Here is a 16,633-nt window from a genome sequence, read left to right as displayed (position 1 = left end):
TCATCGGGACCGGGTAAGAGGAGAGGAAGTTGAAAGCGTCCTCATTCTCTAAAGCTTCTTTAAGGGCCGCGAGTCCTTCCGAGAAACTCCAACCCACCGTGTGGGGAGGACGCCTCGGAGGACGGCTAAGCAATGCCTTCAACAGATTTCGTGCACGCGTGCATCGAGTCTTCGGCCAAGCCTGGGAAGCGACAACATGACCGCTGCCGAAAGGAAAAAGCCAGATCAGCATGAAAAAACCCGTAACCCTCCCTTCGGCTTTTTGAACAATGGCCCTTCTACCCTGGTTTCCTGGGGGAGTCCTCACATAGGTGTCTAGGCCATAAGAGGCGTTTATGGGGGCCCCGAAAAAATTTTCTTGACGTTCCCCTCCTAACGGAGGAGAGGAGGACGTTGAAGCGTCCTCTTCTCATAAAGCTTCTTAGGGAGAGCGGCAGATCCCTTCCGAGAAGCTTCCAAACCCACCTTGGCGTCCAGGGGAGGACCGCCTCGGAGGACGGAAGAAGCAATCCTTCAAGATTCGTTGCACGTTGCACGATCTTTGTTAGCAGCCTGGGAAGCGTCAACCGAGGTTCTAGCCGAAGGGGACGCCAGATCGGTGGGGAAGTCCCCCCTGTAACCCTCTTGCGGCTTTCGACATTGCCCTCTTCCGCCTGTGATATCCTTGGGCAGTCCGACCAGAGGTGTCCTCAATGGCCTATAGGCCAATTATGGGGGCCGATCTGACCCCCCCAGCCCCGCATCCATAAAACACAAGGGGCTACTACACTTCAGCGGCGCTGCGCGCTTGAATTTGGAGAGCCGCATTCACTTTAGTCCACCTAAGGATTACTTGATGTAATCCTCTAGCAGACACTTCTTCTTAGGGCCCACGGTAACGCCATACCGCACAGGGTTTAGGCAAACTAAAATCTACAAGAGGTTAGAAGGTTCATTTTTCTAACTTGCCTGTTTAACTTGTGTTTACTGGGAAGGAAAACTCCTGGCTGATTCTAACCACGCCTTCTAAAATTGCGTACATGAACATCCTCCTTCTTTCCTCTTCCGTAATCAGTCACACATTACAACTAACTTACATTGAATCTTATGCAAGAAAACACATGTAAACGTCATATAATACTAAGCGAGTGTCTACCAAAAGTTGCCACTCGGTAAGCCTCAACCTTACCATGCAGAACACCAAGTGTGGAAACCTCAGGCGTAACTAAGCTTCAACTTCAAATGGCAAGAAACAAATGAAAAAAATTTACGATAGCGTATTGCCCTAGCCACCAAATCCAAGTTAATAAACGAAAGAATAAGTTAGGATACTTAAGCGGCTAATGGAAAGTTTTCAAAAATCCCTAGGCGGAGGGTCCTGTAAACAGTTGTTTACCGACCGGCGAACTGAAAAATATATGAATAGAAAATGGGAATAGTTTCCTGATTATCCATCGCCTGCCCACACCACGGCGGGTAATAGGGTAACTTTAACTACCAACCGTTGGCCCCCGCGCCCACTTGCGTGTGCCGCGAATTTTTTAAATTTCTAGTCGGACTTCAGAAAATACAGCTTATATTATATATCTAGTCAGGTAAGTTTTGCATGAACAAAAAGTAAAGGATATCCAGCCAAAATTTTTGTCAATTCATCCACTATGCATCATTCTTATACACATAATTAAGGGTATGGCATATAAACCAGGAATATGGTGAGGCAAGTGTCGTCCCTTGTTAAAATACATTTAAAATGGTACTACATGATAAATCTGGTATGGAAAAGTAGGCTCACCCTGCTGTAATACTTATTACTGGTGTAATACTTTGGTTTAGACCTTCAAACATAAAATTATGTAAAAGTCCTGTGTTTAATCACTGGTTTGCAAATGTTACTGTTTGTTAAAAACTTTTAGTCTCGCCATTAACCCATTTAACCAATTCATTATTTTATCATTATATATTAAAGGCTTATGAGTTTTATCCGGTACCTCTGAGGCCTAATAAAGGCTCTTCTCGGTGCTGGTTTTCGAACAGAATTAATCCTGAAAAAAAACCTTATAAAGAACTGGTTTTATTTCGGGAACATGATTGATCCAATAATGAATTAGCAAATCTTTTTGCCTTCCCAGCAAGAATAACATTTAATGTTAGGTTTCCTTGAAAATAAATGCTTCTTTTGGCTGGTTCCAACTATACATTCCACTATAGTGTTGGAACAGTCATTGGTGTGTTTGGCATGTTTATTACATTTCATTGGGGTCTGAATGTGGATTTATGACATGCAAACATGACCATGTTGAAGCAATCTATATGGCCGCCTATACGTAGTACTTGTTAAAATAACTTTTGCTTAGCTCATATCATAGTCGTTATTAATAGAACGTTCTTTGTAGGCTTTTTTTTCTTTTTTTTTTTGAGACGATGACCTATACCCTCGAATTGAACTTCACTTGTTTTATTTTTCTCAGTTTGTTTGTAGTTAGCATTGGATGTCCAATCTGCCTTGCCAGTTCTTGATATTCATCAAAAAATTGGATAAAAAAACAAGCTACTAAAATCTCTGACCCTTCATTGTTAAAAAACTACTAATTTTGTTAACAACAAACCACGTTTAAAGGCATACTGTTTTTTGGGGTTTTTGGTTTTCAAAAACTTTTATAAAATCAAATCTTAAATAAATGTTTACCTTTTTCTTAACACTTTAAAAATAATTTATATACAGTATTTCCTATCTATCTTAACCACTTTTCCTACTGTTTATAGGTTTTTGTTTAGGGAGGTGTTTAGGCATAGAAAAAAAATAAAACTAAATTCTATGGGCTGAAAGAACATCAACACAAAACTTTGGAATAAAAAACACGAAAGCACTTACATAAACATAAACAAACACTGTATTCTGTCAATGAACACATTTTGAAAAATTAACATTCTAATCTTGCGCTTTATGATTGGCATGACCAGCTGAGCATCATGGACTTTGTCCAACTGCAGGCAATCCAATGCTCTACACTCACCAAAGCTGGGAAATAACTTCCAAATTTTTGTCAGCGTTAAAGAGGGTAAATAGAATAATTGTGATTCTCCTTTTCTTTCCCATAAATTTAAAAAAAAATTAAAATGTAAGTGGTCTAAGAATCTTGACCTAGTCATCAAACGTACTATTGACAAGGAACAAACACTTACTTAACTTCAATAAACATCAAAAGGCTTTACCAAACAAATGCTGATAACTAGTTTTTGTTAGGTGCATGTCAAAAACAAATATCTGAAAGAATAACCTGTACTAACTGCCTTTTTGGGAAGAATTTACATGTCTTTTAATCACAATAGTTTGTGTTGGTCATGAAAGAAAGTTATATCCTCAAAATGAAATTCTATACGATCTAAATCCAAAGGTTTAGAAAACAAGGAACTCTAAACCGTTACAATTGCTGCCTGGTTACGTAGCCCATGTCAGTCACAGAATTTAAATTGGCTGCTTTAGGGTTCAACCACAAAAGTGGACCACATACGTTTATCGGGTACTACCTGGTGTTTCCTGGGAAGGGTAATGAATCTTATGTCGTCATCCTAGCTTTGAAAACAATGCTCAAAGGTGTACGTTGAGTGGTTGATTGGATTGAATGAAATTGCTGGTTGTGCTCAGAGTCTACTAATCATATAAGTGCTTATTGTACATAGAGTAATAACGTTGATTGGCATCGGGATTCATATCTGTTTTGCTCACAAATTAAGTACTGCAGTTCCTCTATCTGGAAAGAAAAAAAAGAACAGAAAATTTGTATAACTTAAAAAATATTGGTAAAACAATGCAAAATATTTAAAATAAATACTTTGTAAAAACATTAAAAAAAAACAAACTTTGAGCTTTACATGAATGACAAAAGTGAATTAAAAATACTAAACTTTCAATGCTACATGATTATTAACAAACAAATAATTCATCAATTCATTCCATATTTGTGCAGTAAAGCAATGGAAAATTATTTATTTTTACAGTAAGGCAATGAAAATCTATTTATTTTATTCAACAAGTACCAGAAGCATAAAGTATAATGGAAAAAAGGAAAAAAAAGGATAGAATTCGAACAACTTTTATGTTATTACATTAAAGCAGTCTTGATAATAACAAAGATTAGCATTTTTTTGCTTCAAAAGAGAAGAGATTTAATTCTATAACCAGGACTTCAAAATGCACACTGACAATTTTAACCCTTATCCAATTACCAACACTACTTGAGTAACTTTACAATACAGTAGTACATGGCACATTGGGCTTCGTACTTAATCCATCCCATGATGGCTGGTCAAAATGGTAAAAATATAAAACAAATTTCCCCGTAAAGAAATTAAGGGAATGGCAGCAAATCATTCATTTGAGCCTACCCAAAAAGTCTCCCTTTTCAAATTTTTTCTATTAAGTTTCAAAGTTAAAAATTAAAAGTGTAAATTAAAAAGTGTAAAGTAATAAAACAGTACGTTGTACTAAGTAAAATTTTTAGAAAAAATTTAGTTTCCATGTACGAGCTAAAAATTCTATTTACGAACTGTTTGGTGAAATGGCGCATGGCCGGCTGGGATTGAGGGAGGGGAGACAGGATTCCCTTCAAGGAAAACTGAGATGGTTGCAGCAGGCAAAGGTTGATAACAAAATCAACCTTTATTCACATTTTACAAGGATAAAAAAAAGGAATGTGTGTGTGTGTGTGTGTGTGTGTGTGTGTGTGTGTGTGTGTGTGTGTGTGTGTGTGTGTGTGTGTGTGTGTGTCAGAGAGAGAGAGAGAGAGAGAGAGAGAGAGAGAGAGAGAGAGAGAGAAAACAATTCCTAACACATGTATGATAGTAGATGTGTTTTACACTTGGATCTAAAGTGCACGAAGGAGATTAATTATGCCACAACGCATCAACTTACTGTTGGCAAATGGCAGAATCTTAAATAATAATCTAATAAACATACAGATTTTGCAAACAAGTAATAAGTAAAGGATGCAAGTAAGAAAAGGAAAGAGAAATCAAATAACTTTTCACAAGAAAGTCATTTAAACAAACAATCCAAGTCATGCAGAAGCTGAATGCGGCACCAGTGGATTTCTTGACATAGGGAGAGTTACTTTTAGTGCTAAAATATCATACAAAGCAAGTATCGATAGTATTTTACCATAACAAAAGAAGTGATTCGGGTGAATCGAGAGTAAATAGAAGAAATGGATGAAATGTATCGAAAGAGCAAAATCATCCAAACCCCACTGGGAAGTCAGTGGGAAGCAGACCCCGATCTCCCACCCACTAACCCACCACCATCCCTCCTCTCTTCTCAACCTTCTCTATCTGCCAAGTTGCAAACAGTGACTCAAGTAAGACTTGATTTTCTCTTGTTACTCTATTGCATTTGATGTTTTTTTGTTTATATTGTATTGTGTTATTTATTGTGAAATTCCCAGTTATTGACAATCCAGTTTTACAGTGCTTATCTAGCAACGCCAATAATGGAATTTTTTATGTCGATAAAAAGCAATCTCTGCTTATTGCTGCAGATCCCTGGTTATTGGCACCGATAACTAGGGATCGGTGCTGTTATCAGTGATTTTTGGTTATCGTCACATGGTCGGGAATGAAATCACCACCTATAACCAGGGACTGCCAGTATACTAGACGAGACAGTCAGTCAGGTCGAAGTACACATAACTGTTTGATAAATGGCACAAAATTTCTTCAAAAATTTCGGTTGACATATGAAACGTTAGAAAAATGAGATACTACTGCATACTATAGTGTACTGTCCTGTAAGATCCTCCATGCTGTTCCCCCTTCAATAACACAAATTACCTTTATCCAAAATAACTAAAGGCAATCACATTTTTGAAACTTGTATAGTACTCGTTCAGAGGATTTGTTCTTCAGTGAGAACTGAAAACTGGAGCAGGATACAGCCAAAAAAGATGGACAGTTAGGTGATAAGAAACTTTCATCTACACATGAAAAGTAATAGGCTGAAAGCAAAACGCTGATAGCCAAAGGGTCATGACAAGATCCTTTAGTACAGTAAACCATTGGATACACAAGGCACATGTAAGTAGTAATCCCTTAGGGATATGACATAATTAACATGTATTTAAATACAAACAGCATGGGTATAAATACTAAGTACAATATGTCAGGATTCAACATCTTCAGTGGGATCCTGACCTATCAGTCAGCATTCCAGAATTGTTATTATACCATTTCTGAGTTGTGTCACCACATTACCACTTCACATTTAACCCTTAAACGCCGACTGGATGTATTTTACGTCAAGATAAATTGTCTGTCGGGTGCCAACTGGACGTATTTTACGTCGACATACGACAGTTTTTTTTTGTAAATTCGCGAAAAATACTTATAGGCCTACCAGCCTAAAACTTTTGAATTACGCGCCTTGGGGGATGCTGGGAGTTGGTTCACGGATCAAGGCCTTGTTTTGTTTTGAAGCGTGACCCAGTGCGCATGCGCGATATCCCTTCTTCTCGCTCCAGCCAGCATCAGTAGCGCACCATCCGAGAGCGATCTTTCGTGAAAAGCGTGTTTTTTCTGGACTTGTGCGAGACTTTGAGCATTTGTATTGCTACAGACATTCATAGATATGTCTCAACGACGTGTAAACCGTGAAAAGCGCGTTTTACCCGTCAGAAGGATCGTGTAAGGCGAGTTTTTGGACCTGGATGCTGGCGAGGGGCCAAGCACCCAGCATGACCCCGCGCCTCAAGGCCGTTCTGTGGCGGCACGTGTGGCTGAAAGTGTTTCAGGAACACATCGTATGCCTTTGGTTACCCCTAGGAAGCATGTGGGCGTCCTTAGGGGCATTCGTAGGCATTTGGGAGGCCTCCAACCAAGGGACATAGACGAGTATCTTTCGGAGCTTGATCGGGAACATGTCGCAAGTCCTCATTTTGATGGCGGATGGTCATCGAGTGATGAGGACATCAGTCCCGATGAAAGTGAGGATGAATATTTGCCCCCAATGTCCGTTCGAGGCTCACATCCCGAAAGTGAGCTCGAATTCAGTGGGTTCAGTGCTTACGAGGGGGAATCTGAGGAGGAGGGGAGGGTGGGGATACGGGCTCAAGTTTTATCGCAGAGGACGATACAGAAAGTGAGGGCCTAAGTGAGGGTGATGGGCCAACGGGGGTGGGGTAGTGTGCATCGTGCCCTTTCCCGCACTGTGCGCGCGCACGGGCACATAGAAGGTCGGCTCGTCGCGCCAGCCAAGGTGAAGTCGGTCGTCGGAGAGTGACGAGGGGTGTGGACGGAGGACCCCACCCCTCCTAACATGCACCCCTTCACGGCAACCCCTGGGATGGGAGTCGTGACCAGGGTACCCCTGACTGTTTTGGATTCATCCAGCTTTTCCTGACGCGGGGAATTGCTGGAAATACCTGGTACACGAAGATTGGTGGACTAATGCCTCGGTACTCTGACCGGTATGAGCTGAGGACGACCTTTGTCGTATTACTGGCGGGGTTGCAACCATCATTGAACATGGGCGCATTTTTTGGGGTCTCCACATTTGGATTTTGGTTGATGAAACCTGCTGTAGACGTCAGGCAATATTGGAGGAGAAATTATTTTTATGTATGCCGAATGTGCCTGGTGTTATGTCCCGTGATAATTCCTGTGTTGGACAGGTACTTCAACGCCTTCAACCGAAGGCCATACCCCGGAATAACAGTGATCGCCTCATTTTGAGTGCGTACAGTGTTGGATATATCCGTGAGCGGTGTAGTAATCTCGTGAATCCTGGAAAGAACCTGTCTTTGGATGAGGGGATGATGCCTTACAAAGGACGTCTTAGTATAAAAGTGTATAACCCCAAGAAGCCAAAGAATTATGGTGTGAAATTCTTTCTCATTCTTACCGAGGCCAACACTGGATACGTTGTGGACTTTTCAGTGTATACCGGGTGGGTTCTCCTCGCTGCGTGACCACTGTATTCAACCTTGTGGGACGTTTCCGTAACCAGGGATATCACCTGTTTATGGATAATTATTATAACTCGGTATCCCTGGCCCAGGAACTGTATGAAGCAGGTGTTTTCACGTCAGTGGTACCCTTCGGTTGGTGCGTGGGGCCCCGAATGTCCTCAAGAGGTTCGCTAGTCATCCGCAACACCTGGTAAGAGGAGAGACAGAGTGGCGGCGGAAGGGCGCTGTCTTCGTCATCTGTTGGAAGGGTGTCCGACTCGTCCCCATGATTACGACGAGTCATGAACCCATCCAAGAAGAGATCGTACAGCGGAAGGAAGACACGTCGACAGGGCCGAGTTGTGTTTGAGGAGTTTCATACCGAGCGGCCTACTGTCATTGGGCACTACAACAGGCACATGGGAGGAGTTGATCTCTTTGATCAGCTCATCCAGTACTATCCCTTCGCCAGGAGAACCAGAGGTGGACACAGAAGCTCCTCAATACATCCTTCAGTTGGCCCTCCAAAATGCCTACATACTGTACTGTGGGTACCGCGGTGACAATCTTCCGAGGTTGACCCACATACAGTTTCCTAGAGGTAGCCGGGAATGCCCTCATCAACTTCGATCCCGATGAGTGGCCTTCCATAACTGACCCCCTGCCCCGAGCTGCAGATCTGCCCCTAGAGGAAAGGGCAGATAGGAGGGCCAACTTCGCTCGACCTGCCGCCGCCCCTGCTGCCGCCGCCCCTGCTGACGACGCCCCTGCTGACGACGCCCCTGCTGATGACGCCCCTGCTGCCGCCGCCCCTGCTGACGACGCCCCTCTTGCTGCCGGCCCCGCCATCACCGCTTCTTCGTCGGGTATGGACCTTGCGTGTCGGCTGCAGCCAGGGGAACACATACTGGAGGCCTTAGAAGGGCGAAGGCAGAAACGGTGCCGGGTGTGCCATTATGAATGGCAGAAGGAGAGACACCCGGTTCTTCTGTCGTCTCTGCAAAGTTGCTCTTTGCAGGATAGGGGAGTGTGACCGAAAGTACCACACTAAGGTCATGTATTGGAGCGCGCCCCCTTAAACCGACAGCGGAGGGCGCACGGGGGCCGCCGGGTCCATCAGCAGTAAGGGCGCGCGTCTCCCTCCTCCACCTGTACCTCGTCATGTCGAGTGGAAAAAAATGCAAGACTCTTCAATGGAGGAGGGAGAAAACAAGAATAGAAAACGAAAGAGTCGGGATTAAGAGTGAGTATTCTGCATTTATTTTATATTAGTTTTATATTTTTTACAATTTTTTATATATCTGAATGTGTGCATGATAAAACTAATAATAAGACATTTCATTGTATGCGAAAAGAGAAGTGTCACCTGCATTCCTTTGTTATTTATGTATTGGTACCAGAATCGAAGAATGTAATATATATATTTTACGTATAAAAAAAAAAATTTTATATTTATTTTATACTATATATATATATATATATATATATATATATATATATATATATATATATATATATATATATATAGATATATATATATATATATACATATATATATATTATAAATATTTTTTTGGGGGGGTAAGCAAATTACTTACAGTCTAGTAATATTCAAATCATTTGGAGCCTTCACGTTTAAAACAAATTGCAAGTCTCTAGAACATATCTCGTTTATTTGGTGAATGTTTTAAAAAAACAAAATATGTTAAATTTTAAAAAAAAATTTTTTTATTCCCCATCCGCGCGCCGATTCTCGGCCGAAAATCTCAGAACTGGGTAGGTCACATTCTCCTAATATTTGTGCCTTTTCATATTACGCTTATTTTATAGTTTTATATATGGAAATGTGCGCAAAACATGCACAATATAACAAAAATATTGGAAGGTTTGTAGCATTTCTCATTTTTTAAATATTTATTTTGCATATAAAGTACAATAAGTACAAAAAAAACTATGATCGGTCAACTTTGACTCAACCGAAAAGGTCAAAAAAACGCATTTATAACATAATAAGTGTTACAGTCTAGTAACTATTCAATAATTTATCTTCATTTTAAAACAAATTGCAAGTCTCTAGAACAATATCTCAATTTATGGTGAATTTTTGAAAAAAATATTTTTTTCCCCTCCACGCGCCGATTCTCGGCTGAAAATCTCCGAAACGCGTAGGTCACATTCTCCTAATATTTGAGCCTTTTTCATATTACGCTTTTTTTAAAGGTTTATATATGGAAATGTACGCAAAAACATGCACAATATAACAAAAATATTGGAAGGTTGTAGCATTTCTCATTTTTGAAATATTTGCATATAAAGTACGATAAGTACAAAAAAAACTACGATCGGTCAACTTTGACTCAACCGAAAAGGTCAAAAAAACGCATTTATAACATAAAAATCTTACAGTCTAGTAATATTCAATCATTTATCTTCATTTTAAAACAAATTGCAAGTCTCTAGAACAATATCTCGATTTATGGTGAATTTTTGAAAAAAATATTTTTTTCCCCTCCGCGCGACGATTCTCGGCCGAAAATCTCCGAAACGCGTAGGTCACATTCTCCTAATATTTAAGCCTTTTCATATTACGCTTTTTTTAAAGGTTTATATTGGAAAGTTGCGCAAAAACATGCACAATATAACAAAAAATATTGGAAGTTTGTAGCATTTCTCATTTTTGAAATATTTGCATATAAAGTACGATAAGTACAAAAAAACTACGATCGGTCAACTTTGACTCAACCGAAAAGGTCAAAAAACGCATTTATAACATAAAAATCTTACAGTCTAGTAATATTCAATCATTTATCTTCATTTTAAAACAAATTGCAAGTCTCTAGAACAATATCTCGATTTATGGTGAATTTTTGAAAAAAATATTTTTTCCCCTCCACGCGCCGATTCTCGGCCGAAAATCTCCGAAACGCGTAGGTCACATTCTCCTAATATTTTAGCCTTTACATACTACACTTTTTTTAAAGGTTTATATAAGGAAATGTGCGCAAAAACATGCACAATATAACAAAAAATATTGGAAGGTTGTAGCATTTCTCATTTTTGAAATATTTATATAAAGTACGATAAGTACGAAAAAAACTACGATCGGTCAACTTTGACTCAACGAAAAGGTCAAAAAACGCATTTATAAACATAAAAATCTTACAGTCTAGTAATATTCTATCATTTATCTTCAATTTAAAACATATTGCAAGTCTCTAGAACAATATCTCGATTATGGTGAATATTTGAAAAAAATATTTTTATTCCCTCCGCGCGCCGATTCTCGGCCAAAAATCTCCGAAACGCGTAGGTCACATTCTCCTAATATTTGTGCCTTTTCATATTATGCTTTATTTAGAGGTTTATATATGGAAATGTGCGCAAAAACGTGCACAATATAAAAAAAAAAAAATATTGGAAGGTTGTAGCATTTATCATTTTTGAAATATTTGCATATAAAGTACGATAAGTACGAAAAAAACTACGATCGGGTCAACTTTGACTCAACCGAATGGTCAAAAAACGCATTTATAACATAAAAATCTTACAGTCTAGTAATATTCAATCATTTATCTTCAATTTAAAACATATTGCAAGTCTCTAGAACAATATCTCGATTTATGGTGAATATTTGAAAAAAATATTTTTATTCCGTCCGCGCGCAGATTCTCGGCCGAAAATCTCGAAACGCGTAGGTCACATTCTCCTAATATTTGAGCCTTTCATATTACGCTTTTTTAAGAGTTTTATATATGAAAATGTGCGCAAAACATGCACAATATAACAAAAATTATTGGAAGGTTGTAGCATTTTTCATTTTTTTTATATTTGCATATAAAAAAAAATTTTAAACAAAAATTCAACATTCGGTCAACTTTAACTCGTTCGAAATGGTCGAAAACTGCATTTGTAACCTAAAACTCTTACAGTATCGTAATATTCAATCATTTTCCTTCATTTTGAAACAAATTGCAAGTCTCTATAACAATATTTCGATTTATGGTGAATTTTTAAAAAAATACCAAATTTGTAACTAATTTGTATTTTTCATAACTAACAAACCTTCGGTCTTAACATTAGGATTTACTAGCGCCAAGCTGGAAAACCGGTAGAATTCAAAATACACTTGTTGAGATCCAGGGACTAATGGCATCTATACCAGGTCACGGGGGCATGTATACCCAGAATGCCCACGGCTACCTGTGACCCATCCTTTAAGATAAGACATGTTACTGTCTATCTCATTTAAAGCCTGTTTTTCAGTTTGCCCGTTCTTTTATCCATTTCATTTTTTTCATTCCCTTTCTTTCTCCAAGTGTGATCAGTGTGTGATAAGAGTGTTATAACGTGGTATGATGGAGAATTTTGCCTCAACATCGGGATCGTCTACCGTTTCGAAGAGGAGACAAGGAAATGCCCAGGAGTCAGTGGCTTTCCATGTTCTAGGTTCCTAACTTCGGTGTCGACGGATCCTCATCCAACGTGTAGTAGGTGCAGGGAAAACGTATGTACGGTTACTAATCCGTGTTCTGTTTGTCGCGGTTGGTCGGTGGAACAGTGGAAGAAGTTCTATGGGGAAAAGCCAATACAAAGAAGGGGTGACGCCATCTTTGGATTTGACCAAACCTTACCGGCTTCTTTTGTATCGGTAATAAACAGGCTGCTCCATATGTTTTCTCTCCACCCTGCTTTTGAATTGTCTCATACCCCTTCGGTTTCTCCTAGCGGTTCCGATCGGAAACGTCAGGGGGGGCCTAGGGTAATTTTATGAATAATTTGCACTTCTCTTTGTTTCCCAGCAAGTAGAGGGGAGATCCACCATCTTTGTTCCAGGCTCCTGCTACTCAAGCGCATAGGTTAGATGGTACGTGGTCAGCGCTAGGCCTACCAGGCGTACCAACCTTGGCCCCATTGGAGTCTGCTTGCGCATTATATGACGTCACGGTTCCAGCAGGGTCCGGCAGCGCTGAATGTTCCTCATCCCCCGGGCTTGCAATTTATGGGAATTATGCGCGGCTTCACCATCCCACTCAGTATTTACAGCGATGCAGAACGTGGGAGGTAGTTTGGCAGCAAACGTGCGGTTGCCAGCAGGAACCCGAGAGGGATGACGTCACAACATACGTCACACTCTGATATGGCAGGCGTGATGACGTCACAGACCGATTCTCGCCCTTTTTCGCTGCACCCAGACGCTAATACGCCTTCGACCCGTCAATGCAAACTGTAATGCAGAAATTTACAGGATATAGAGAAGAGAATGAATAAGAGAGACAAAAAGAAAAAAGGTGTGATTCGCCTTCTTCGTCTTCTTCCTCTAGTTCGGCGTCATCCGCTAAGTCCGATAACGTCACGGCGAGCGCCAGTCAAGCGTTGGAGGAGGATTCGTAGTTCCTGGCGGATCCTCGGCTAAAAGAGGAGAAGAATCAATTCTTCCTCCTTCTTCGACCAAGACTGTCATTTCCAAGTCAGCAAGAAGGTCGGAAAATCATGGCTATTAAGCACAATGTTGGCAGACGAAGCCGTTCGCAAGAATCCGAACAAACGAGAGAGGTGACGGCCGGCGAGCTAGCGGCCGAGGCGGAGTTTGCCAGTTCGGATCGCAAAAAACTGCGATACCTCTGGTAAAATCGACGTTGGCGGCGAAAGGCGTGCAGCAGAGGATGGAATGCAGCGGTCCAGTTTCACCCGTAAGGCCGTTCAAAATACGTACGAAGGACGATAAGGCTCCTATTAAAAGTACGAAAAAATAGAGTTGGCAACCTCGGCGGTATACCGTTTCGTGGGAAGGCAATGTTCCGTCTGGATAGAAGGTCGAGGCCGGGTGGGCTCGCCGAAGCTCGAAAACGATGCCAATGCTAATAGAGACGAACATATCTCTGTCTTAAGGGAACCTTCATCTTGGAGATCTAGACGAGATTCTCGCTCTAGATCCGTGAGCAGAGAAAGAGTGAGACGTTCTCGTTCCCCTGCTGACTATCCGGGATCGAGCCAACAGCGGCCAACAAAGATCAAAGAGACCGCGGCGTAGTAGGGGCAGGCGGCCGTGGAATTCCGGGCCGTCTGTCAGAAGATAGAGGCGAGACAACATCCCTTGTGACGGAGAGTGGTACACTAGAGCCGGAGGAAGGAGAAACCAGAGTTTCTGGCCTCGTATGCAGAGGTTATTGATTTGATTCGTCAATTCAATAGCCGTTTCGGAGAAGACAGAAACACCGGCCAGTATGCTTCCTCCTGGAATTGACATGGCGTTTGGACTAAAGAGGGATACCAAGGTGTCGTATGAATTGCCTTGTTCGAGTCATGCGGAATCGGTCTTGCAACACGTAAACGCAAAGATTGCAGGGAAGGATAATTCCTTAAGATCTAATAGATCATTTAAATTTATTCCCCCTCCAATGATAAAGCAAAGGAAATATTATACGACACCGAAGGTCCCTTTGCTGTCTAGACAAATGAACCCTAATGTTGTGAGGTTAAGGCCTGGATTAACCTTGGATCAGGTTAAAATGGAGTGCCCTTCGATGACGTACCAAGAGGCGGCTACGTTAGAAGCAACAGCTTCTTCTGTCTTTCAGGCTGCTTCCTGGTTAGACCTTTGGTCAACAGCAGTGGCGAAAATTGCATCCTCGGAAGCAACAAGGAAAGTAGTGGATGAACCATTGTTCATTAGATTACTACAGTTCAGGTTCCAAGGCGATTGCGTACCTGACAAACGTAAGTGCCAATGTTTGGGCAAATATTCCTGCTAATGAGGAGAGATGCAGCATTGGCTAGACTAAGCCGCAATGTGGATTTGGATTCCCTGTTAGCAATGAGGAATGGGGATATCTTGGAATCGCAACTGCTGTTGCCAGAGGTCATAACTGGAAGAGGCGATGATAGAAGAAGGATGGACACTAAGATTAGGTTGGTGCAACAGGCAGTTTAGGAAAACATCTAACAGTCAAACTACTCCTTTGGAGGGAAGACAACAGCAAGATGTCTCGGAAGAAGACAGTGAGACATAGCATCCCTAATAGAGTCACAAGACCCTCTTCCCAAAGAGGATAACTCATCGGCCTTTCTTTCACAATAGAAACAACAGAGGAAGGGGCAATAGGGGAAGAGGGAGAGGCTCAAGAAGATAGGATGGGCGCCTCCCATCACTCGGCCACACCAGTGGGGGTTGCCATGGCAAATCACTGGAAGGTGTGGCAGGAACTAGGGGCAGAGCAGTGGTGGTGGATGTTCTCAGGATCGGGTATTTGATTCCGTTCGAGGTAACCCCGCCCCTGACAGATCAACCATTACCCCACGTCACTTATGCCCACAAATCTCAGAAGGCCACTTTTCTGCAGGACGAAGTGAAGAAGATGATGGAAAAAGGAGCTGTGCAACAAGTATGCAGTCCGACAAAAGGCTTCTACAGCAGAATTTTCCATGGTACCCAAAGCCAACGGGGAGTGGAGGACAGTAATAGACCTGTCAACGCTGAATCTGTTATAAGGAAAACCAGTTTCAAGATGGAAACTCCGAAAACGGTTCTACAAGCATCAGAATCGGAGACTTTATGCTGACAGTCGATCTAAAGGACGCATACTTTCAGATACCAGTCATCAGTCTTCAAGGAAATTTCTCCGCTTCAGTCTTGCAGGGAAAGCTTTCGAATTCAAGGTCCTGTGCTTCGGATTGACAAGACGTCTCCTCAAGTTTTTACAAGTGTGTTCACCCTCGTGTCGGCGTGGGCGCATGCTCAGGGGATCAGGCTAATAAGATATCTGGACGATTGGCTGGTGATAGCAAAGTCCAGGGAGAATTACTCAGGGACAGGGCAGACCCTCCTGCAGCTTTGTCCACAAGCCTAGGTATTGTGGTGAATCAGCAGAAGTCGCAGTTGGATCCAAGTCAATGTTTGGAATATCTGGGAATGGTGATAGACACAACACAAGCCAAAGTATTCCCGACAGACCAAAGAGTAGAGAAATGCAAACAAGTGGTGAATGCCTTTCTGGGAAAGCAGACACAGCCAGCAAGGCAGTGGCAGGTGGTGCTGGGAATCCTAACCTCCCTGGAGAAGCTAGTACCACAAGGAAGGCTACACCTTCGGTCCCTACAATGGAGGATGAAGAGTTTTGTCACCAACAGTAGATCACCCGTACGAGCAAATTCCTTGTCGGCAGAAGTGAGGAAAGACTTGCTGTGGTGGGTGAACGACGACAATCTGACAGTGGGTGTCCCCCTTCAACAATCCTCCCCAGACCATCTTGCTGTTCTCGGATGCGTCACTAGAAGGCTGGGAGCCCATATAGAGGAGTTGATGGTGTCAGCAAAATGGAGTTGCAAGGACAGAGAACTCCATATAAAACGTGCTGGAGTTGAAAGCAGCTTTTCTGGCTCTACAAGAATTCAGGGAGAGAGTAAAGGGACACTCAGTGGTATTGATGTCAGACAACACCACAGTGAGTAGCTTATATAAACAAGCAAGGAGGCCTAGTTTCTCGGCAGTTACATGTGATGACAGTTCAACTTCACCAGTGGGCTATAGAGAACCTGGTAGACATCAAGGCCAGGTATATTCCGGGAAAAAGAACATAGTGGCAGGGATCAGATTCTGGGAACGGAGTGGTCCCTACACCAACAGGTAGTGGACAGGATGCTCATGTTGTGGGAAGGACCGATCATAGACCTATTCGCAACCGGTACAACAAAAACGTTGGAAGTGTATTGTTCAGTAG

Source organism: Macrobrachium nipponense, chromosome 20 (assembly GCF_015104395.2).
Source record: "Macrobrachium nipponense isolate FS-2020 chromosome 20, ASM1510439v2, whole genome shotgun sequence".
In the NCBI taxonomy this organism is placed as follows: domain Eukaryota; kingdom Metazoa; phylum Arthropoda; class Malacostraca; order Decapoda; family Palaemonidae; genus Macrobrachium; species Macrobrachium nipponense.
Note: the sequence above shows the minus strand (reverse complement) of the source record.